The following is a 26,718-nucleotide window of genomic DNA, read 5'->3' on the forward strand; positions in this document are numbered from 1 at the left end:
GTGAAGCCAAGTCCCCGTATAAATGTATCAAATTTCTGATACCACATCCTTGGTGACTGTTTTAACCCATACAGAGACTTCTTTAACTTGCATACCAGTTCTTTTTTACCCTTCACTGCAAAGCCTTCAGGTTGCTTCATGTAGATCTCCTCTTCCATACCCCCGTGAAGAAATGTTGTCTTCACATCCATTTGTTCCACCTCAAAATCAAAAGCAGCAGCAACAAATAAAAGTAACCTAATAGAAGTTACCTTGACAATAGGAGAAAAAATATCACCAAAATCAATTCCCGGCACCTGGGAATAACCTTTTGCTACCAACCAAGCTTTGTATTTCTCCACCTTTCCTTCTGCATTTGTCTTCTTCTTGAACACCCATTTGCTGCCAATGGGTTTCCTTCCATCTGGCAACTCCACCAGATCCCAAGCCTCATTTTTTGTGCAAAGATGCCATTTCATCAACCATGGCCTCTTTCCAGAGTTTTCCATCCTATGAATCTACTGCTTCCTTCATAGTTCTGGGATCATCATCAGTAATGGATATAGCAAAATTTGAACAGAAAGTAGATGGACTATACCTTTATGGCTGCCTTCTTTCTCGAACTGATCTTCTCACACCGGAATTTGTGGCTCTTCATCTTCTAATTCCTCCTCTGCTATAGAGTCTGATTCTTCCTCCTTTAGCTCATACTCTATCTTCTCAGGTTCCTTTGATTGGACTTCATGTTTAATAACATCTTTCACCTCTCTAAACACCACATCTCAGTTGCATACAACCTTCCTTGTTATTGGGTTCCAAAGCTTATAACCCTTTAAACCATCCTTATACCCAATAAAGATGCACTTTTCAGATTTACTATCCAACTTGGTTCGTTTCTCCTTTGGAACATGTACATATGCATCACATCCAAATACCCTTAGATGTGAAAGAGAGGGTTTCTTACCAGTCCATACCTCTTGTGGAGTCTTATCCTCCAACGCTGATGAAGGTGACTCGTTGACCAGGTAACATGCAGTATCCACTGCCTCTGCCCAGAATTCCTGTCCTAACCTGACACCATTGAGCATGCTTCTTGCCTTTTCCATCAACGTCTTGTTCATTCTTTCTACAACTCCATTTTGCTGAGGTGTATATGGAGTAGTCTTCTGTCGTGATATACCACACTTCTTACAAAATTCTTCAAATTCCTTACTTCAAAACTCTTCGCCATTATCTGTCCTCATCACCTTTATCTTCTTCTCTGTTTGGTTTTCCCCTAGAGCCTTAAATTCTTTAAACCTGTCAAAGACTTTAGATTTCTTCTTAAGGAAATATATCCATGTATTCCTTGGTAAGTCATCTATAAATGATACATAGTACACAGACTTACCCAGTGATGGAACCTTCACAGGTCCAAACACATCACTGTGCACAAGCTCTAATATCTGTTTCGCCCTCTTACCACCAGAGGGGAAAGTCACCCGATTCAGCTTCCCATATACACAATTTTCACAGAAATCAAAATCCAGAGAGCTATTAATCATACCTTATACCATACCTTTACCATGAAGTATTCGAAGGTCCTTCTCTCCAATATGTCCAAGCCTTTGATGCCACAACATGATCTTCTCTACAAAGACCACTAGATTTTCTACTCCACTTTCAGGAACCACAGAACTGTTGCACCCATCAACAACAGTGCTATCTTGCAGCTTGTACAGAGTTCCAATCTGAACTCCCCGCATCAATACCAATGCTCCCCGAACCATTTTGCAGGTATCCTTCTCGAACATTGTTTTTACACCTGCATCATCTAGGTTGCTTACAGAAATCATATTTCTGGCCAAAGCAGGAATATGCAGAACACCCGGAAGTGTTCTAACCCTTCCACCTTGCAACTTCAACTTTGCTTTTCCGCGACCAATGATTCTAGCCTTCCTATCATCCCCTAAGAAGACATCACCACCATCGTATTTCTCATACTCGCAAAACCACTCTCTATGGGGAGTGAAGTGAAACGATGCACCTGAGTCAATCAACCATGCCTCATGATCTACATGTGTACTTGAAGAAGCCAAGTACACATCCCCACCTTCATCTGAGGTGGTTTTTGCCTCTGCAAAAGGAGCACCATCAGATCCATTTCCTTTATCAGGAGCTTTAGATTTACAGTCCCTTTTGTAGTGCCCTTCCTTTCCGCATTTCCAGCACACCACCTTTACAGGTTTTCCTGGAGATTTAGATCTCCCACTCGATGACTTATTTTTGTTTCTGTTCTGGGACCGTCCTCGTACAAACAAGGCATCACCATTGTAGCTCTCCATATTTTTTCGTCTCATCTCCTCTGTGAGCAAGGCTGAGACTATTTCATCAAACTGTAAGGCAATTGCATTGCTACCTATTACAATAACCAGACTATCCCACGAATCTGGTAGAGAACACAACAAACTAATGCACTTATCTTCATCTGAAATTTTAATATCAATAGATGATAACTGACTTACCACAGTATTAAATGCGTTCAGATGTTCTGTCACCGAGTCTCCATCTTTCATCCTCAGGTTATACAACTTTTTCCGGAGGAATAGTTTATTCACCAGAGACTTAGATTGGTACAAAGTCCCTAACTTATCCCACAAAGCCTTCGCCGTAGATTCCCCTGATACATTCAGCAATATTGAATCTAAGACACACAATTGTATTGTGCTCTTTGCCTTCTGATCCAACTTCTTCCATTCTTCATCGGATACTCCCGTTGGTTTAGTACCCGGATCTACAGTGATCCACTGATCTTTATCCACCAACGGATCCTCCATCTTGAGTTTCCATAACTCAAAACTTTGACCATTAAATTTCTCGATCTCTATCTTTCCACTGCTCGCCATCTTCTTTCACCAACATAATCGATCTCGCAGATCTCCCACTTAACAGGGTCTACCACAGGCCCGAGCGAAACCCCTCAGCAACAAAGGCATCCCCTTGAAGCCAAAACAACTCTGATACCAAATGTAGGTTTTAGCCCTATACAGAAATTACCTACATATGAATTCTAAAACACAGAAAATAAACAATGCGAGAGCATAACACATAAAACACATACACAGAGATTTTCCCCTGGATCCAAAAACCGGGACTACCAACTTGATTTTTCATTATATTCCTTTCAATGTTACAATACATATTTATACATGCCGAAGCATCCAATACCATGGATCGAAAACCATTGTGTCCAAAACCATGGACTAAAAACCATCGCATCCAAAAAACATGTGCGAAAATCATGCACAAAACCATAGGTGGGTCCGCCCAACCTAACATAGGGTCCAAAACCAAAATTTTCTTGGGCACTGCCCCGGACCCCATAAAGTGGGGTTATGGGTACCACTTAAACCCCCTGTGACCTCCCCCCCCTAACCCCCAGTTAACTACGTGGGCTAGTCGTGGAAAGAATATAACACAACCCAACAGAACCAAAGGAGGAAGAACCGGAAGAAGAAGAACCAGAGGAGGAAGAACCAGAAGAAGAGGGACCAGAGGGAGAAGAGTTTCCTGATGTAACCATGGTGTATATGGAGGTCCCCGAAGAAGACACATCGCCTGCCAAAATAGAAAAGGAAAAATATATGGTAACTCCTGCTGCTTGGGTAGTTGAGTTAGAGCTCCAAGTGCAGAATTTAGAGCAGCTTGTAGCCAAAGCGCAGGGGGATGAAGAACGGAGCAGAGGAGAATTGACGACAGAGATCTAGAAAAGGAAAACAGAAGTTAAAGTCTGGAAGTACCGAGCTGTGCAACGTTTCAGGCGACTTAAAAAGGTGACAAAGAAATTAAAGACCATCAAAAAGAAGAAGTCTGAAACATTGCAGGCTGATGACAGTATGCTAGAGCAGGATTGAGTTGGAACTCTCAAAGTTTTGAATTTTTTTTGTAGAGGTAAAGAGTTGTGTGAGGACACACAACAATTTAGGTATGGGAGGATGTTAGCCCCCTAATTTGCTCTCTTTTGACCATTTTTCCCTTCCTAAATTATAGCCATGTACCGTTGTTTTACCTCTCTTATACACCCTCATCTTGCACTAGTCCAAGAACGATGACATATTTCGCATGAACTTTATATTTCATATTTTTAACTTAACTTAGCATTAATTAATTATTTATTACATGATTTCTTGCTTATAATCACTTTTGTAACTTATCGATATCTCCAATGTTTGTTTGGTAGTCAAGTGCTTACCGTGATCGCTGATCCTAGTGCAGGATCAGATCTCGCACCAGTGCCAACACAACAAATCTTTGTAGCAGATCCAAACATCCTTGATCACTACCTCGTTTTGCGCCGCTTCAGCCATGACAACAGGATAGATTTGAAGGCAGCTGAGCTCCAGCCATGACAGCAATGCAATCCAAAGGCAGTCAAGATCAAACTTATGAAGAATGAATAGCTGGAGATTGGTTACGACCAGTTTTGTTGAATTGCCTAATTTTGAAGGCCGAGAAGCTAAATTTTGCATATCAGTTATGTAATCAGTTAAATGATCTTTTTGGCCTGCGGCCAAAGATCCATATAATGAAGAATGTAAATAGGACGAGATAGTTTTTATAAGAGTTTGTATAGAACAAAGATATAACTAGGGAGGCGGTAACAGGCTTGTATTTTGCTATCGCCCAAGTCTGGGCTGGACTATGTATTCATGCATGTATTTTCCTCTATGAATTAATAAGAAGGGAACTTCGCCTCATGTTTTATAAATCGTATTTCTGTGTTTGAAAGCTGATGAATTGATAAAATACTGAGTAGCATTTCTATTTGAAAGGGAAACGCGCTGGTTGGCTAGGGCCCAACCAACCCAACACATTTGCCCTATTTTTCGTTTCTTGTAATTTATGTTCATATTGTCAAGTGTGATTTAATTTACAGCACATGTATTCCTGTTGAGTGAAAGCGGATCCGGAGCGTGAAGTAGTTAAAATTCATTTTCCTGCATCTAATTTCGGATTGGTTTTCCCTGCCTGGTCCAAGCAGGAGAAATAAACCTGCACCAGTGCACGTTGGTGTGCTATTCATTTTCTGCAGTTTTGTTTGATTTGGTTTTCCCCGCCTGGTCCAAGCAGGAGAAATAAACCTGCACCAGTGCACGTTGGTGTGCTATTCATTTTCTGTAGTTTTGTTTGCTTAGTTTTCCCCGCTTGGTCCAAGCAGGGGAAATGAACCTGCACCAATGCATGTTGGTGTGATGCAGCAAGCCTTTTTAGTTTACTTCCAACAATTTTCTTGCTTTCATTAATACTTCATGACAGGATAAATTAAATGGGTTGTTTCTTTATTTCTGCACTATGTTAAAATCAGAAACATTCATTTTTATGTGTGCAATTGAATTTCACAGTATAATAACACTTGCAGTAACTAAGCACTTATTTCAAGAATTAAATTCCAAGTGCAAGAAGCTCTAATCTGGTACAAGAACTAGTTTCTTGCCACGGGATCAGAGTGCTCTGAACCTGAAAAAGTTCAAGCCCTTGCAGGAAGCAAAACGCTTTTAGTACATGCACCATTTATACCCTCTGCATAAAATCTCTGTTCCTGCACTAGTGCAAGCAGACTGCAATAGTGCAGAACAGATTAGTGCAAGAAGGAAATCTCTAAATAAGCAAGTTTGAAGGGCCCATCTGTTGAGACTGCTAAAGTGTCTGTTATCACAAAACCAGTACTAGGGACTGCAACCAAGCAAGGTCTCATGTAATTGTTTCAGACCAAACTTTAGATTAGGAATTAGCCTTCCTAATCAGAGAGGGCTCTCTCACAACTCTTAATAAAATCCTTCAAACACTAGATGGCTAACTCTTTATTCACTTATGAAAGCATAACTGGTTGGAAACACATCAAACTAGCTCTCATTGGGCTATGGAGTCTATAATATCAAGTAAACAAGGAAAACACAGTGACCTCATGGAAATCAAGGCTCTTAGCATTACATGTCAAACATATTCCACCAACACATAGCTTGCTGTATACACAGGAAGTCAGAGCATATAATTATGAATTCTGAGTGATTGCATACAACAAAACCATAAAATAACATAAAGTATAACACATCATCACTACATTTGATCATGACAATCCTTCGAGAATCTTGAGAAGAGAATAACTCTGTTTTACTATTACTGTCAAAAAGGTCTTACAATGGCCCAAAACAACACTGTTTTTCTATTAAGTATCCAACCCCTTCTACATCTCACCTTGGCCCATATATAGGCAAGCAAACTAAAACACCTCGAGCTTCCTCCTCCAGCATGAGGGGAGCCTCGAAGGTGGCTATTAATTATTCCTACATGCTACTCACTAATGCATTAATTACAAATATGCTGAACTATAATTACACACTATCCTAATCAAAATAAAATACTAATTTCATTCTCCTCGTATGCTTGATGCTTTCTTGAATGCTTTAACAGCTGTCCTCCTTCAATTAATCTGATATAGCTGAGCTACAGGTGCAATGGATGGTGATTTAGGATGTTTAAGAGCGCTGGTAGCTCATTAAATGACCGGAAGGTGTGCTCCTATTATAATGGTTTCTGTCTCCCAACATTCTCCTAACATATAGCAGTCTGCTCCCAAATCCTTTAATAACGCCAAGTATGGAGTGATGCCAGGTTTCTGATGTGCTGTAGGTGGTCTTTGATAGACATCTGTTCCTTTTCCTCAAACCCCCGCTCACCGTGTCACACTAGCTGCTCTGCGCTTTTAAAATCATCATCTACAGCAGTTTCGTAGCGCGCTACGAAACTGCTGTGTGATTTAAAAACACAGTCCCCCTCACTGGTTTTCTGCTAACACTGTGCTACATTTATTAATGATCTTCCTCATTCCAACAAATGAACAACAATTTGCAAATAATCCTGTTTAGCTGCCAGGCTTCAATGTCAATAGCTTTTGCTAAAAACAAACTCAAACAGCATGCTCGGATTCCTCTGCTTTCTGAAGATACTTTTAGGCCTGCCGAAAGGTTCTTGTAAAACTTATGAAATTCCAAGGTATCACCTCCAGCCTTGCGGACTTCAACCATAAAAAGAGAAGAAGCTACTTCAAATACCTCTGTAGCTACATTCAAATGACCCTTTCTTCCAGTCTTTGAACCTTGCATCTTCATCTTGTAATTTCTCTTTTGCACCAGAAGAAAACCATGAAGGGCATGTAAAATCTGATTTATATATCTTGTTATACAATGTCATAAGGCTTGGATCATCAAAAGGCAAGTAACCTGCTATTAAAACAAATAGGATGACACCACATGACCACAAGTCTGCAGTTGCCCCATCGTATATCTACCCTTTTTCCAGCCACTATAGTGAGCAAATGACTGCATATGGAGGTCATCATTCAGAGTAATAACATCAGCAATTACATGCAGTGTTCAACAGAGATTTAATAATTGTTTTTCACCTCCCAACACTTGGGTATACTCAGGAAATCAACACAAAGGTACTACAGTATTTAATCTAGCAAATTTCAACCCAGAAATGACAAATTCGTGGCACCTTCAGATCTGAGATCAACATGAAAATATCAGTCCCTAAGACAGATTTTTGGCCCACTAGTTGTAGTAAATTCGACCACAAGTTCAGCTCCAAATTTTGAAGATAGACTTGGCACAAATTCTTGAAATGCAAGTAAATCATTTGTCCTCCTCTAGGGTGTAATTAGCTGATCGAAACCTTGCTTTGAAAGGCAGCAATATGGACAAATATTCCAGAACTTGGCTGAGCGAATGATTTCTAGGAAGACCCTACACGGTCTCTCCAAAATTGGCACAACAATTCAACCTCAACTCCCTAAAAATGCACTTCAACTTCAACTACAGGAATATTACTTCATTCTTGGGATCTAAAATAATTAATTAGCTCTGCCTCCTTGAAGCAAACCGTCATCCCTGACTTGTTGAGACAGTGCACTTAGGCCAAAATCTGATACTTTAAGATTTCCATATGTATCCAGAAGCAAATTTTCTGGCTTCAAGTCCCTATGGTAGACACCCCCCCATTCGTTTCACCAGAAACGGATCCAATTCTTATGCTGCTCGATAGCCGAGGGATGAGCATCCATGGAAATATCTTTTCAGTGGCAGGCGCACCTCTGTGTCTTATTTGGAATAACGCCATTATCTAAACCGCGGTGAGCTAAACAAAAAACATCGCTCAGCACATCATCCTTATAAGTAGCATCTGTCGTGATTCTGGTGATTTTGCTAATGCAGGTGGCCATCAGAAGTGCCACATCTCAATCCCGGTGTCAATGGCGATCTTGTGGCAATCAAACCTTTATAAAGACCATTTGACACATGGCATTAATCACTGAATTTCATAAGAGCACTCTCATATCTTTAATATGCGCATTAATGCTGAACCAACATGCTTTATAATATTTATGACACTTGCATTTATATCGGTCATCTTAAAACCCATGTGCCTTGAAGAAACGGCTACAACGCATTTCGCATAAGCCAGGTAATTACGATAGCTCCAAAACATTTTTGTTTCAGAGAGTAATATCAAGAAGGAGGCGCTGTGTGTCCCAGTCTAAAAAAATGTGATCCCCTGCAGTAATAAACACAACGCTACCTCTCTGTAACACTTGGAGTATGAATGCGAAATTTTTTGAAGGCGCTCACATTTAACCAAAACCTGATCAACTTCTTTTGGGTGCTCCCATATATCCTTTTCTGTGCAGCAGTGATAAATTTTTGATAAGATTTTCCTTTGTTAGCGCAATGTTCTTAGCAACAGAACAGGTGCTCAAATGCCGAAGGTCCCCTGCCGCCAGCATGCAGTGCAAAGGCTAAAATGACAGCTATAGGAATGCCAACCACATAGTATGCCCCAAGATTTGCATAGGCACCCAACGTTTGCCATCCACATCCTCTAGCAATACCTGATAGAACACCTTGGATGGCATCCATAAATGTTGAGGGTACAAGCAGTGGCATCATGGTTGAAATGCATTCAACTACCTCTACTTCATTGCTATAAGCATAGCCCCATACATCTCTGATAGAGAATAAAATATATCCTATCATAAGAGCCTCATTGACTGCCATACAAACCCCGACACACACTGATAACTGTGCAGTGCGTGAGCGTCCAGCTCCTAGTTCATTGGAAACTCGTGTACTTACAGCAGCACCCACGCCAAAGGGGATCATATATGCAACTGCATCAGTGCTAAGACAGATGGAGAGAACTGATATCTCAAGTTCAGGCTTAGGTAACAAACCGGAGAATAGAACAAGCATTTCAAAAGACCAGTATTCCAAGCAACGCATTACTGCAGATAGAATAGTAAGCTTAAGAAAATTTGTAATGTCATATAAAGCTTCCCTTGAGAAAGATGTCCATGTCTTCTTGCATGCAGGGGAAGATTTAACATAAATTGATAGAAGTGCCACATTTAGCCAATTGGAAATGCTATTTGCAAGCGCAGCCCCTTTATTACCTAATCCAACTTTGAACACCAATACCCAACAAACGGGAACATGAACTTTATCATAAATATTTTTCAAATCTTTCAATCCATTGTGGCGCCCTGCTTTGTGAAAGAAGTTACAGATTGTGAAAAGACAATCCCAAATATCAAACACTCTATGACTTATAAAATTTAATAGATTCTTTGTCTAGAGGATTCAACACAAAATCTCCTGCAAGTCTCCCACATTAGTATGTACATCTTTCACAATCACCCATGAGCCAGAATTCAGAGATAACTCCCTTAATGTATTTGATGGCAATCCTACAATAGCTGCATCATCATAAGGTGTCTCCTTGAACATACTGCCACTGCTCTCATCAACATTCCTGGAAGAAGAACTCTGTACAATAAGCATGCTAGGATTTGGACCTTCACTGAAAACTCAAACAAATCCCCAGTTTCGTAGCACGCTACGAAACCACTCAAACAGGTAGCGCTGCGAAACTGCTAAAAAGAATTCTGGCGCTGCGAAACTGCTAAAAAGAATTCTGGCGCTGCGAAAACACCCACTCTTTAAGCCAGGCTAAAAAATTTTAACTACAGCATTTTCAGTGATAACAGTGGCTCCACTAGGGATAGTGTGCCCTTGTGGTGCGCTAAGAACATGCAGCTCCAGTGCCTTATCCATTCGTGACAAACAAAAATTTGCTTGACAAGCATGACTGTAGGAGAAAGAAACTACTGCTACTGAAAAATAAATGCTCAGCCAACTTTGAGCTTATTTTGCATTTACCTCTACCTACCTACCCTATCAGCTGCAAACTCCACTTGTAGCTCAAGCAACATGATATTTCCAATGTAGCCAATCATTCATCTTATCTGACATTTGAGTCCTTTGGCTGTGCTTGAAACAAAAATAAATCAGATACTGAAGTAACTGAGGCGGCATGAGGTGTAACTGTTCTTCAACATGAAAATATAACTGGAAGCCGCCTGAACAGTAAATCTTATCCATGTATTCAACTATAGGGTCAAAAAACACATGGTTAGTTTGCTGATTCTCAAAACTTTCTGTATCTTTAGACAACTTATCTTCAGCCACACCAAATTTATTTGATATACTATCCAACTGCCTATCTGAATGATGCTCACAAACAATGTAATTTTCCTCACTACTATGATCATTATTTGAAGTAAGCTGCTGTAAGGAATTACAAAATTGAGCAAGCTTTTCCTCTGCCTGAGGGTCATAGAAAATTTCCTCCAATATCTCTTCTTGCTGGGTGCAATCAATTTCACCTTCATCATGATCTGAAGCCAGACCAATCTGCTGCATCTCTACATCAATATCAAAGGATGAAACATGGGTTTCACAACTAAACCCCTGCTGCTCCTCATGCTGTGCTTCATGGAGTATTATACCTTCTCCTTGATGCTGAAAAACATTGCTATGAAGAGCCTCTAAAATTTCTTCATCTGTAAATTCATCATCATCATAACAATCCTCCAAGTACTGAATAAGATTCAAAGAATGCCTACAGCAATCTTTGAGCAGCAACAAAGAAGGATAACATTCTTTATACATTTCACAGAACGCATCATGGAAATCAGCAAGAGACGATAATGAATCATTTTCCAAACTTTTATACCAAGACCATGCTTCTTCTTCTAAAGTAGCCATAAACATCCTCATGAGACAATCTTCAGGGAAATGAACCTTAAGACTGCGTACATGTATGTGAAACTTAACCAAATGGAGAGCAGCATCATCCTTCTTTTCATCTTTGAATATTGGAAGATCATCCAACCAATCAACCTTTGGCATAGGATTTGGAAAACCAGGGATATGAGACCGATTCATAGGAGCATACCTGGCATTCTTTCTTGCAGTGGAATCCATCTTGAAACTTCATCAAGCTACTGATCTTCTAGCAGTGGAGTCACCTTCTAATTTGTTCTTTGATGTGTGGAGTCGCCAAGGTAGTTCTGCAGCCTTGAAAATCATTTGAACTCCTGCTACCTTCAGAAATCCAATCTTAAGCTCCCGGCAGACGCACCAAAATGTTATCACAAAACCAGTACTAGGGACTGCAACCAAGCAAGGTCTCATGTAACTGTTTCAGACCAAACTTTAGATTAGGAATTAGCCTTCCTAATCAGAGAGGGCTCTCTTACAACTCTTAATAAAATCCTTCAAACACTAGATGGCTAACTCTTTATTCACTTATGAAAGCATAACTGGTTGGAAACACATCAAACTAGCTCTCATTGGGCTATGGAGTCTATAATATCAAGTAAACAAGGAAAACACAGTGACCTCATGGAAATCAAGGCTCTTAGCATTACATGTCAAACATATTCCACCAACACATAGCTTGCTGTATACACAGGAAGTCAGAGCATATAATTATGAATTCTGAGTGATTGCATACAACAAAACCATAAAATAACATAAAGTATAACACATCATCACTACATTTGATCATGACAATCCTTCGAGAATCTTGAGAAGAGAATAACTCTGTTTTACTATTACTGTAAAAAAGGTCTTACAATGGCCCAAAACAACACTGTTTTTCTATTAAGTATCCAACCCCTTCTACATCTCCCCTTGGCCCATATATAGGCAAGCAAACTAAAACACCTCGAGCTTCCTCCTCCAGCATGAGGGGAGCCTCGAAGGTGGCTATTAATTATTCCTACATGCTACTCACTAATGCATTAATTACAAATATGCTGAACTATAATTACACACTATCCTAATCAAAATAAAATACTAATTTCATTCTCCTCGTATGCTTGATGCTTTCTTGAATGCTTTAACAGCTGTCCTCCTTCAATTAATCTGATATAGCTGAGCTACAGGTGCAATGGATGGTGATTTAGGATGTTTAAGAGCGCTGGTAGCTCATTAAATGACCGGAAGGTGTGCTCCTATTATAATGGTTTCTGTCTCCCAACATTCTCCTAACATATAGCAGTCTGCTCCCAAATCCTTTAATAACGCCAAGTATGGAGTGATGCCAGGTTTCTGATGTGCTGTAGGTGGTCTTTGATAGACATCTGTTCCTTTTCCTCAAACCCCCGCTCACCGTGTCACACTAGCTGCTCTGCGCTTTTAAAATCATCATCTACAGCAGTTTCGTAGCGCGCTACGAAACTGCTGTGTGATTTAAAAACACAGTCCCCCTCACTGGTTTTCTGCTAACACTGTGCTACATTTATTAATGATCTTCCTCATTCCAACAAATGAACAACAATTTGCAAATAATCCTGTTTAGCTTCCAGGCTTCAATGTCAATAGCTTTTGCTAAAAACAAACTCAAACAGCATGCTCGGATTCCTCTGCTTTCTGAAGATACTTTTAGGCCTGCCGAAAGGTTCTTGTAAAACTTATGAAATTCCAAGGTATCACCTCCAGCCTTGCAGACTTCAACCATAAAAAGAGAAGAAGCTACTTCAAATACCTCTGTAGCTACATTCAAATGACCCTTTCTTCCAGTCTTTGAACCTTGCATCTTCATCTTGTAATTTCTCTTTTGCACCAGAAGAAAACCATGAAGGGCATGTAAAATCTGATTTATATATCTTGTTCTACAATGTCATAAGGCTTGGATCATCAAAAGGCAAGTAACCTGCTATTAAAACAAATAGGATGACACCACATGACCACAAGTCTGCAGTTGCCCCATCGTATATCTACCCTTTTTCCAGCCACTATAGTGAGCAAATGACTGCATATGGAGGTCATCATTCAGAGTAATAACATCAGCAATTACATGCAGTGTTCAACAGAGATTTAATAATTGTTTTTCACCTCCCAACACTTGGGTATACTCAGGAAATCAACACAAAGGTACTACAGTATTTAATCTAGCAAATTTCAACCCAGAAATGACAAATTCGTGGCACCTTCAGATCTGAGATCAACATGAAAATATCAGTCCCTAAGACAGATTTTTGGCCCACTAGTTGTAGTAAATTCGACCACAAGTTCAGCTCCAAATTTTGAAGATAGACTTGGCACAAATTCTTGAAATGCAAGTAAATCATTTGTCCTCCTCTAGGGTGTAATTAGCTGATCGAAACCTTGCTTTGAAAGGCAGCAATATGGACAAATATTCCAGAACTTGGCTGAGCGAATGATTTCTAGGAAGACCCTACACGGTCTCTCCAAAATTGGCACAACAATTCAACCTCAACTCCCTAAAAATGCACTTCAACTTCAACTACAGGAATATTGCTTCATTCTTGGGATCTAAAATAATTAATTAGCTCTGCCTCCTTGAAGCAAACCATCATCCCTGACTTGTTGAGACAGTGCACTTAGGCCAAAATCTGATACTTTAAGATTTCCATATGTATCCAGAAACAAATTTTCTGGCTTCAAGTCCCTATGGTAGACACCCCCCCATTCGTTTCACCAGAAACGGATCCAATTCTTATGCTGCTCGATAGCCGAGGGATGAGCATCCATGGAAATATCTTTTCAGTGGCAGGCGCACCTCTGTGTCTTATTTGGAATAACGCCATTATCTAAACCGCGGTGAGCTAAACAAAAAACATCGCTCAACACATCATCCTTATAAGTAGCATCTGTCGTGATTCTGGTGATTTTGCTAATGCAGGTGGCCATCAGAAGTGCCACATCTCAATCCCGGTGTCAATGGCGATCTTGTGGCAATCAAACCTTTATAAAGACCATTTGACACATGGCATTAATCACTGAATTTCATAAGAGCACTCTCATATCTTTAATATGCGCATTAATGCTGAACCAACATGCTTTATAATATTTATGACACTTGCATTTATATCGGTCATCTTAAAACCCATGTGCCTTGAAGAAACGGCTACAACGCATTTCGCATAAGCCAGGTAATTACGATAGCTCCAAAACATTTTTGTTTCAGAGAGTAATATCAAGAAGGAGGCACTGTGTGTCCCAGTCTAAAAAAATGTGATCCCCTGCAGTAATAAACACAACGCTGCCTCTCTGTAACACTTGGAGTATGAATGCGAAATTTTTTGAAGGCGCTCACATTTAACCAAAACCTGATCAACTTCTTTTGGGTGCTCCCATATATCCTTTTCTGTGCAGCAGTGATAAATTTTTGATAAGATTTTCCTTTGTTAGTGCAATGTTCTTAGCAACAGAACAGGTGCTCAAATGCCGAAGGTCCCCTGCCGCCAGCATGCAGTGCAAAGGCTAAAATGACAGCTATAGGCATGCCAACCACATAGTATGCCCCAAGATTTGCATAGGCACCCAACGTTTGCCATCCACATCCTCTAGCAATACCTGATAGAACACCTTGGATGGCATCCATAAATGTTGAGGGTACAAGCAGTGGCATCATGGTTGAAATGCATTCAACTACCTCTACTTCATTGCTATAAGCATAGCCCCATACATCTCTGATAGAGAATAAAATATATCCTATCATAAGAGCCTCATTGACTGCCATACAAACCCCGACACACACTGATAACTGTGCAGTGCGTGAGCGTCCAGCTCCTAGTTCATTGGAAACTCGTGTACTTACAGCAGCACCCACGCCAAAGGGGATCATATATGCAACTGCATCAGTGCTAAGACAGATGGAGAGAACTGATATCTCAAGTTCAGGCTTAGGTAACAAACCGGAGAATAGAACAAGCATTTCAAAAGACCAGTATTCCAAGCAACGCATTACTGCAGATAGAATAGTAAGCTTAAGAAAATTTGTAATGTCATATAAAGCTTCCCTTGAGAAAGATGTCCATGTCTTCTTGCATGCAGGGGAAGATTTAACATAAATTGATAGAAGTGCCACATTTAGCCAATTGGAAATGCTATTTGCAAGCGCAGCCCCTTTATTACCTAATCCAACTTTGAACACCAATACCCAACAAACGGGAACATGAACTTTATCATAAATATTTTTCAAATCTTTCAATCCATTGTGGCGCCCTGCTTTGTGAAAGAAGTTACAGATTGTGAAAAGACAATCCCAAATATCAAACACTCTATGACTTATAAAATTTAATAGATTCTTTGTCTAGAGGATTCAACACAAAATCTCCTGCAAGTCTCCCACATTAGTATGTACATCTTTCACAATCACCCATGAGCCAAAATTCAGAGATAACTCCCTTAATGTATTTGATGGCAATCCTACAATAGCTGCATCATCATAAGGTGTCTCCTTGAACATACTGCCACTGCTCTCATCAACATTCCTGGAAGAAGAACTCTGTACAATAAGCATGCTAGGATTTGGACCTTCACTGAAAACTCAAACAAATCCCCAGTTTCGTAGCACGCTACGAAACCACTCAAACAGGTAGCGCTGCGAAACTGCTAAAAAGAATTCTGGCGCTGCGAAACTGCTAAAAAGAATTCTGGCGCTGCGAAAACACCCACTCTTTAAGCCAGGCTAAAAAATTTTAACTACAGCATTTTCAGTGATAACAGTGTCTCTGCTAAAGAAAACACACACTCAGTAGTTAATCAATAGTTAACTAGAGTGATTGCCCCTTTATTTCTCAATCTCTTTTGCAAATGCATTTTTCCTTGTTCCAGTCTTAGATTATTTTGATGGTTCAAGTTGCCTTTTTCTCTCTTTAGTTTGATTCTGCAACCTTTCCTTTAAAGAAAGTAGGGATTGACATTAGAAATATTCATACCATCTCTGGCATTGCCTGTGCGTTGTCTCTAAGTTTACGAATCCCCGGGGTTGACAGTTTAAGTGTTGAGGAGTTTGCTTAAGTGTAATTCCTGCACCCAATAGTATTAATATTAATATTTTCAATAGTTTTATATTATAATATTGTTATTATTAATAATTATAATTATTATTTTATTGGGAACCTTTCTTCTTTTTGAATTTTTAGGTTTTAGTATAGTTGATCTCTCAGTCTCTTTCTCTCTATCCTTCCCCACCTGGTGCCCCTCATCTATTAGTAATGAATCTTTTCAATTGTTTACTTAGCACTTGGTCTTGAAGATGAATCCACTTGAGGATTCAAAATGTTGAGCATTCTAAAAGATGAACACTCTAGTAGATACTTCTGAAAAATTACGATCAATGTCCTATAATCTTTGTAAAAAGGAAAATTAAATTTGTTATCCCCCAAAGCTTTGTAGTTGCAATAATTCCATGTGTTCAAGAGGGTTTATGTAATTTAGTGTTTGCTAATTGCAAGTTGTTGATGAAAACCATAATACCCATGTTCTCATCAGTTGCATAATCCTGTGGGTGGTGTGTTGGGTCCCTATAATACTAGTGATTACCCCATTACTATTGTAGTTATACCCCTTATTTATATTGTTGTGCCCCTATTACCCACATATTGTTATTTCTGTGCCCCATAGAATCCCTCTATTATTATTTTTGTGGCTTTATATTATTATTGTTAGGTCGGCTGGATTATATTGTGACTCCTTAGACTCCTATATATAGAAAGGAGGTTTTGTCATTTGTATCATCCAAGAATTGTTCATTTATGTAATGTAAAGGAGGTTGCCCCCTCGAAGAGGCTGAATTCTAAGGCGTTGATCTTTCTTTTCTATCTTTTCTTGAGCTGGTTTCATAACATTTGGTATCAGAGCTTTGGATTCTAGGGTTTCGCTGCTCCAAACAGGTCATAGTGGCATTTTCGCTATAACTTTTTTTCTGTGACGTTTCAGAAGTCGCAAAAAAAACCCATTTGAGAAGAAATCGTGCGGAACCTTGGGTCTGAATTTTAGAGTTTTTCGCGTGATATTTTCGGAGATATGATCTGAGGAAGTTGGTCTTTTTGCAGACTCCTGAATTACACTCAAAACAGGTGACCTGGGGAAAATCGTCATAACTTTCTTTCTGAGCATCGTATTGAAATTTCGTAAGAAGTTACAGAAAGAGGACGGAATGTAGTTTTCTTTTATATATTTTTCAGAGTCAAAGGTTGAAACAGTGACACGTGGCACGTCGTACAAGTTCGCTCTACTGAACTAGTCTATAATCAAGTCACTGTGGGAGATTTCACATAACTCTTCCTTGGAGAATCCAATTTGGGTCAGACTTGTGGCATTGGAAAGAGGACACAGAGGGCTACTACAGGTCACAAAGTCAAAACTAGATAATCAGAAAGTACAGAGATACATCGGAGGCAATATCGAGCTCCTACAAAGTGAAAAAAGGTGTGTAGATTTTCTTTAATTTTTGCTTAAGCTTGGTTTGAAAATTTATTTTGAAGGAATTCAAAGGGCATATTAGAGAATTATTATCGGTAACTGATGCCCCGAGGAAAGAAAATGCAAACACTTAGTAAGGAGCCTGAAAGCTCTAGCATGACTCATGAAGAAGAAGAAGAAATGCTATATGATATATCAAAATTACAAGAACAAGTGCAACGAGTGTCACTTGCACAAAAAGCAACAGAATCTAAAATGGATGGTTTAAGGAAAGATGTAGAAGCTAAGATGGATGGTTTAAAGAAATGTGTAGAAGCTAAGATGGATGGCATGGAAGCTAAGGTGAATGGCATGGACGCTAAAATTGATGGCATGGATGATAAGATGGATAAGTTGCTACAAGAAATGGTCACTAAGGGTGAAAGAGTACTAAAGGAAACTCATGATGAGAACAAAAGAAATGTTAATCATGATTTCATAGACTCTAATGTTGGATCGAAGACTCACCATGTTCCAAAAATCGATATGAGGAAGTTTGATGGCAAGGATCCCGCCACATGGATATTACAGATGGAGCAATTCTTCGATCTCAATAATGTGCAAAACACACAAAAGGTACGTATGACAACTTTATATTTGGAACAAAATCAGTTTGTAGGGTATCAATGGCTTTGTTCTCGTAAACAATTTATCACTTGGGCAATTTTTACGGAAGAATTGATAGCACATTATGAGGATACAAAAAGCAACACTTTTTTTAGCTAATTGATAAGTCTCAAACAAAAGGGTTCAATAATGGAGCACATTGAGGAGTTCCAAAAATTGAACATAAGGGTAAAAGATATTCCAGAGGAGCATAGGATTGATGTGTTCATAGGGTCTTTAAAGGATAATATCCAACATGATGTGCGCCTTTGGGAACCTGATTCATTAGAGAAGGCATTCAGGTTAGCAAGAAAAATGGAAAGCAAAATTATGGCAACTAGGAAGCATACCATTCACAACTATAAAGACAGAAGTGTTGTTGCCCATAGTCTTCCACAACCTACAAGGTTGACACCACAACAATTGGAAGAAAAAAGAGCAAAAGGGCTTTGTTACAATTGTGATAGCAAATACACAAAAGGTCATAAGTGTGCTGAGAAGAAATTATTCTACATAGATTGTGAAGAAGAAGAAGAAAAGGAGCAAGAAAGGTCAAAAGAAGAGGATATATTCCAGGAACAAAGCCTAGATGAAGAACAAATAAATCCAACCATATCTTGTAATGCATTGGCGGGAATTACCACTCCTCAAACCATCAAGATAGAAGGACAAATCAAGAAGAAAAAGGTAATAGTGTTGATTGATTCAGGAAGCACCCACAATTTTATTCATTGTAGGGTAGCAAAAGAATTGAATTGCTTCCTATATCCAGCACCAGAGTGTCAAGTGATGATTGCAAATGGAGGAACAATAAATTGTTCTGGAAAGTGCCATAATATCAAGCTATCCATGGGAGAATATGTATTGACTAGCCCAATGCTTTCCATTCCAATGGGAGGTGCTGATGTTGTACTAGGAGTCCAATGGCTACAATCCTTGGGTACAATAGCTTTTAATTTTCAAGAACTTTTCATGAAATTTTCTATGGAAGGAAAGGAAGTTGAATTAAGGGGTATTGCAGGGAAACCAGGAAAGATAATCAGCTCTAATGGCATGACAAAGCTTCTAAAAAAGGAGCAAAGAGGTGTAATTGCACAATTATGTTCGCTAGATGTTTCCACATTGGAATCATCTATTTCTCCAGATCTCCAAAAAGTCCTGGACAATCATTCCAAGGTATTTGAGACTCCCAAAGGTCTCCCACCTATGCGTGATCATGATCATGCTATTCATCTGATTCCAGGAAGTGTTCCTCCAAACATCAGGCCGTACAGATATCCATATGTCCAAAAAAGTGAAATTGAACGTATGGTTGCAGAAATGCTAGAGGCTGGTATAATTCAACCGAGTCAAAGTTCTTTCTCAGCTCCAGTAGTATTGGTGCACAAGAAGGATGGATCATGGCGCATGTGTCCAGATTATAGGGAGCTCAACAAGCTCACTATTAAAGATAAGTTCCCCATTCCTGTCATTGATGAATTACTGGATGAATTGCATGGATCAATTTACTTCACCAAGTTGGATCTTCGTTCGGGATATCATCAAATCAGAATGAAGATTGAAGACATTCTGAAAACGGCATTTAGAACTCATGAGGGTCATTATGAATTTTTGGTCATGCCTTTTGGCCTTACCAATGCACCTTCAACATTTCAAGGTTTGATGAATTCAATTTTCAAACCATTCCTTAGAAAATTTGTGTTAGTATTTTTTGATGATATACTAATCTACAGCAAGTCTTGGAAGGATCATGTTGAACATGTTGACAAGGTGCTACAACTATTGGAGGAGAAACAATTATATGCAAAAAGATCCAAATGTTTCTTTGGAGTCCAGGAGGTGGAATATTTGGGTCATATTGTATCTCATGAAGGAGTTAAGGTAGACCCTAGCAAAATTAAAGCCATTAAGGAATGGAAAATCCCACATCCATAAAGCATCTGCGAGGATTTCTTGGGTTGACAGGGTATTATCGCAAGTTTGTTAAGAATTATGGGAGAATAGCAGCACCTCTAACAACATTATTGAAGAAAGATTCATTTTCATGGACTTCGGAAGCAACAAAGGCCTTTAAACATCTTAAAGAGGCAATGTGCCAAGCACCAGTCTTAGCTACGCCGGACTTCACAAAAACCTTTATTGTGGAATGTGATGCTTCAGGAAATGGAATTGGTGCTGTTCTAATGCAAGATGAAAGACCCATTGCTTTTGAAAGTCGTCCAATCAAGGGAAAGTTTTTAAGCAAAGCTATTTATGAGAAGGAAATGTTGGCAATACTCCATGCACTTAAGAAATGGCGACCCTACCTAATGGGAAGACACTTCAAGGTAAAAACGGATCATGATAGCCTTAAATACTTTTTAGAACAAAGATTATCCTCTGAAGAGCAACAAAAGTGGGTCACAAAGATGTTGGGTTATGACTTTGAAATCATCTACAAAAAAGGGAAGCAAAATGTGGTGGCAGATGCACTCTCAAGAAAGGATGAGGATATGGAAGCATTGTTGTGTGCCATTTCTATTATCCAACCAGATTGGATAAACGAAGCAAAGGAGGAATGGAAGAATGACGAAGAAGTGTGGGCACTTATTCGAAAGCTACAACAAGATTCAAGTACTTCTGATACATTTAGCTGGAAAAATGATTCGTTATGGTACAAAGATCGCTTATACCTCTGTAAGAATTCCCAGCTAAAACAAAAGATTCTTATGGAATTGCACACTTCTCCCTTAGGAGGGCACTCAGGATTTTTAAAAACTTACCACAGGGTTAAGAAGGAATTTTTTTGGGATGGCCTTAAATCAGATATTCAAAAGTTTGTGGCGGAATGTTTGGTTTGCCAACAAAATAAAGTTGAAACAATTAAGACACCGGGTCTATTACAACCTTTATCCATTCCAAGCCAACGTTGGGAGGAGGTTTCAATGGATTTTATCACAGGTTTACCCAAGTCTGAGGGAAAGAGTGTCATCATGGTGGTAGTTGACAGACTTACCAAGTATGCACACTTTTGTGCATTATCACATCCATTTAAAGCCAGTACAGTTTCTACTGCATTTATGGAAACAGTTCAAAAGCTACATGGAAACCCAAAGATTATTGTAAGTGACAGAGATCCCATTTTCACTGGAAATTTTTGGACAGAATTATTTTCTTGTCTTGGTACTCAGTTAGCTCATAGCTCATTTTATCATCCTCAATTTGATGGGCAAACTGAGATAGTAAACAAATGTTTGGAAGGATATCTTCGTTGCTTTGTATCTGATAAACAGACACAATGGGTCAAATGGTTGCCTCTGGCTGAATGGTGGTATAACACTTCCTTCCATACAGCAACAAAAATGACCCCATTTATGGCACTTTATGGGTACCAACCACCATAAATCACATCATATTTAAGAGAAAATTCTAAGGTTCAAGCAGTGGAACATCACATCGAACATCAACAACAAGTCCTCCAACTCTTAAAGGATAACCTCGTGTTGGCACAAAATAGAATGAAACAACAGGCAGATCAACATCGCAGTGAAAGAAGTTTTGATGTAGGTGATTGGGTATTCCTACGGCTACAACCATATAAGCAAATGTCCCTAAAGCAAGCTAAGAAGGATAATAAATTATCACCAAAGTATTATGGTCCGTACAAGGTGTTGGAAAAGATTGGTACTATGGCATACAAATTGGAGCTTCCTGCAGCTTCTCGATTGCACCCAGTTTTCCATGTTTCATGTTTAAAGAAGGTTATAGGCGACAAGCTCCCAGTTCAAACAATATTGCCAGAACTTGACGAGGAAGGAAAAATTATATTGGAACCGGAAGCAGTCACAGAAACAAGAACTCGACAGCTACGAAATCTATCAATTTCAGAGTATCTTATCAAGTGGAAGAACTTATCCGCTGAAGATTCCACATGGGAGGATGAGAATTTTATGCAGAAGTATCCAGAACTGCTCAAGCGTTGAGGACAACACTTTTTTTGAAGGAGAGGGGCATGTTGGGTCCCTATAATACTAGTGATTACCCCATTACTATTGTAGTTATACCCCTTATTTATATTGTTGTGCCCCTATTACCCACATATTGTTATTTCTGTGCCCCATAGAATCCCTCTATTATTATTTTTGTGGCTTTATATTATTATTGTTAGGTCGGCTGGATTATATTGTGACTCCTTAGACTCCTATATATAGAAAGGAGGTTTTGTCATTTGTATCATCCAAGAATTGTTCATTTATGTAATGTAAAGGAGGTTGCCCCCTCAAAGAGGCTGAATTCTAAGGCGTTGATCTTTCTTTTCTATCTTTTCTTGAGCTGGTTTCATAACATGGTGACTGTAGGTTTGTCTATTCCTTACACTCAGATTCAGGCATTAATCCTTTTGCATCGTCATATTATCACAAGGCTATTTAAATGAGTTGGTCACTTTAATAGATTATTTGGCACATATAGAAAGCATCATGTAGATACTCATGTTTAACCATATGGATTGGTTGTTCCCACTTTTTTCAATTTATTGCTGACTGTTTAAGTGGTATCTCTACCTAAGGACTTCATACATGAGGTATGCTTTTAGCCATTAGTGTTGATGAATATCATCAATGTGCTCAATTTTGCAACTGATGTTTCTTGAATATTGATTAATATTTCTTAACATTATGTGTGATATAGGCTGAGAGTGCAACATTCCCTTGTTCAAACAAAGAAATGCATCAAATTGATATTCCATTCATTTGGCCTTCAACCCCTCTTACAATTACAATGGGGTGGGTGAACTTGTTACTTTGAGTCAATTCAAATCATTTCTTATCTTATTTATCTCTAGCTATTGTGACTTAGTTTGGCTACATATGGATTTGCCACTTAGGGTTTAGTCTCGTTTCTCTAAGACCTTAAAGTAAGAGGCAAGGCCACTAAGGTGAAAATAGGTGGCTTGCATAACAATATTCTTAGGCTATCCCCTATGCCAAGTTTGGGATTTTCTTTTAGTGAGAGTTTAAGCCATAAAAATCTCTCCCGCTAAGAACTTAGAGCCAATAAGGTAATTTAAGCAAAAAATCTTCTTAGTGCTCAATTTTTGGAGGTACATAAACTAAGTGCCATCGTCTTCTATTTATTTGTCATTCATAATTACAAGTTCGAATATGTGAATTTGGTGGGAAATTGTCTCGTCAAAGCTGTAATGAATAATGACATAATTAATAATTGTATGTACAACTTAGATGAAAACTATCTTGAAGTTTTGCAAAGATTTATGGTTTATTTAGTAGGAAGTATAAATTACCATTAATTACCTTTTAAGGAGAAAAAATTCAATTAGTTAAAGAAAATTAAAATCATATTCTTTGAGCCCATGGGGCATAGAGTGGACAGTGACAGGGTGTTCTTTTAAGGCACTCTGTGGTGTAAAGGTCACAAGTTCAAAACTTTGTGGGCAAAAATCTAGCCATGCTTAGGTCTGGTGTGGCCTAGGTCGGGTGCGATCCCCGAGTGATTTTACAGCTTAGATGCCCCTGGGTAATGACTACTCAAGCCACATGTTAGGCGTGCTAGTCATATCAAGACTCACATTACCTAGCAAACAACAAAAAAATCATATTGTTTGATTCGTTAAACTCTTAGTTTAATAAATTTTAAAGATTTCTAGTAAAGCTAAATAAAAAATATTTTATAAAATGGATATGTATAATTTTTAAAATTAATTATATTTCGACTAAAATGTAATCTATAAAAGCTATAGATAGATTAACAAATGTTATGAAAAACATAACACCAAGTTACATAAAGTGGTATCCTAGTGCCATTATTTAGGATTCTTACAAATTTAATAAAAACACATATTTTATCAAGTACACCATAGCCCTTAAAAACACTGGACAATGATTTTGTGTGAATGACTAAGAATGCAAGCAACAATTAAAGTTCCCACAATTTAGATTCATCCCATCAAATGTCCATTGATAAAACCCCAAGCCTTGTTATACAAAAATGTGTACTACAAAACAACCATCAAAGAGTAGCTCCAAGAAAACACAAACAATAGAATGTAGATATTTATGCTAAATGTGATGATTTAGTGGGTGCAAGGAATGACTTTGATAATTTTGTTCAATAAGTTATCATTCATGGATTCTACAATTGCAACATATTCTAGGAATGGAAAATTTAAATAGTCAATAGAAATGTTTCTAGATAAATGAAAGAGAATATAAAAACATGTTAATCATGGCTATCAGAAGGAAATCAAGAAGAAAATTGTGGGAGATGAAGTGATGGAAGAAGATTTAGGATTTGAAATAAAACTGTAACTCTATTATCGTCGCATATACGTACCTAAAGTTTGTGTGAAGCCATCCTAGTCTAGTGGATGATAGCAGGGGATATTTTGAGCTCATGAGGCAATATAACCACACAAGAATTACAATGGACCACTATTGGTGCATATGAGACCTAACAATTAACATGTTAATAAAGCTAATAAATAGATCTCGGTACTATGGTACTTCCTTATATACGAAGGTTGTCATATCATAAATCATAAAACTCAACTCTACTTCAAGTGTCAAACACTAGTATTCCAACATTAATTGTTTAATCACTTTTGGTATGTTATAAACTAACGAGAATCTAGTGCATCAAAGCACCCAAAGCTTACATACGTACCTATAATAACTTAGAGCCTGCATACGTCTCTCTATCTCTTCATGTCTAGGAATGTCCTACCACCCGAGTCCAACTTCTATGAATTTTTTCATAGTCAAATTAAAAACTACAAAGACCACCCTTAAGTTTGTGGTTACCCCCTCCCCTTCAATTCACACCAACCTTCTTTTTGAACTACCTTTTTCCATGCAAAGTCACGTTTTATGGATTTGTTTATTTTATTATATGTTTTCTCAAATAGATTGGCTTTATAAGAAACTTAATAAATATAGATATATATAGAGATTCCATGCATGGTAGGAAATATATTATTTATTTTTCTCATGCAGGTTTCAATTTTTCTTTCTAAATTGATTATAAGTTTTAATTGTGGAATATTTAGTGAGGTGTCAAATATAGATTGTGAGAAGAAAACATTAAGAAAAAATGACGCATGATCACACTTTAAAATAAAATACAATATACCTCTCAATAAGCTAAACTTGAAAATTGTATTAGTGTTCCAAACTTAAACATGAACGCAACAACTTACAAATATAACCATAAACACAGAGATGCTGTAGAAAAACACTTCATTTCACTAATAGAAAAATACTGAACTATGCTTACAAACATAATGGAAATAAGATAGCTCGGGTGATGGTAGCGTATCTCTGAGAAGAGATGTGGTGGATACATGTCTCTGAACTCAGTTACAATGAGGTTCAATGGCCTTTTTATTATTGAACAATAAGAGAAAACCATAAACAACCAAAACCCTAACCTGAGGAGATGTAACACCAAGAGTTTATGGGCCTCGTTGCGGTTAGTTGGGCAACCAACTTCTCGGGGTCATAACTTGGTCATATTGTCTCTGTTTGACGCAAATGATACCTTGTTGGAAAGATCTCTATGAGGACTACAACTGCTGATGCAATTACCATAACAATTGTAGAGCAATTTTGCCAAAAAACGTCGTTGAGGGCCTCAAAATGACTCCGAAAGTTCATGACTCGAAAAACTGCCAAAAATAGTAAATTGTGCTACAATTAAGGAAACATATGAAACTGACTGAGGGGTCTAGGTGGAATAGGTGGGTGACCACCAATATCCACCTAGATCATTCCTCCCCCCTTAGGAAGCAATGGTCCCCATTGCGTGCAGAGCCTCCATGAGGTGAGGAAATTTCTGTTGAACCTGGTCCTTGGTGAACCACTTGCCCTGGTGAAGGAGTTGGCCTGCTTTGACAACTTGATATAGATGTATCCTCTGTTGCCGAGTGTTCTTGATATTTATGTCCATGATCTGATCAATTGTGGTTTGTTCCATGTAGTTCGGGTTGAGCTCTGTTGGTGTGAGTTGTTCTGCAATGTCAGATGTGTCCAACAATGCTGGAAAGTATGGTCGAAGGCAATCTATATTGAACACTAGGTGTAGACCAAGGAACGATGGGATACTGAGCTTGAAGGCATTGTCACTGATAGCCTTGGTGATGGTGTATGGCCCATATCCGAGCAGCCAAAGATTGCGATGGGGTCCAACAAGGCGCTCCTTCTGCAAATGTAGCCGAACTTGGTCGCGCACCTAGAACTTGTATGACACTCGATGTTGATCATGGCGTTGTTTGTACTTAGCATTGACTCTGTCCAATATGTCATGGACCTATTGGCGGATGTGTTGAATGCGCTCAATGAAGTTGTTAGCCCTATCAGCTTCGGACTACACGTGAGCCGAATCTGCCTGAGTGGCTGCAAATGGTATGGACACATCAATGGGGCATAATGGCTGAAATCCCAGCCCTACCTGAAAGGAGTTGTGGCTTGTTGATATATGTAGA

General features: G+C 38.7%; 2 pseudogenes; both read right to left on the reverse strand.

The window, feature by feature from the left end:
* Positions 1–2,826: 2,826 nt before the first annotated feature.
* LOC149233654 (protein DETOXIFICATION 16 pseudogene) lies at positions 2,827–12,963 on the reverse strand (annotated as a pseudogene).
* A 1,623-nt stretch (positions 12,964–14,586) lies between these two features.
* LOC149233655 (protein DETOXIFICATION 16 pseudogene) overlaps positions 14,587–26,718 on the reverse strand; it is a 75,721-nt pseudogene continuing 63,589 nt past the window's right edge.

This window comes from Pinus tabuliformis, chromosome J (genome assembly GCF_031772625.1).
Source record: "Pinus tabuliformis cultivar Carrire ecotype Pingquan chromosome J, CPIR1, whole genome shotgun sequence".
Taxonomy (NCBI): Eukaryota; Viridiplantae; Streptophyta; class Pinopsida; order Pinales; family Pinaceae; genus Pinus; species Pinus tabuliformis.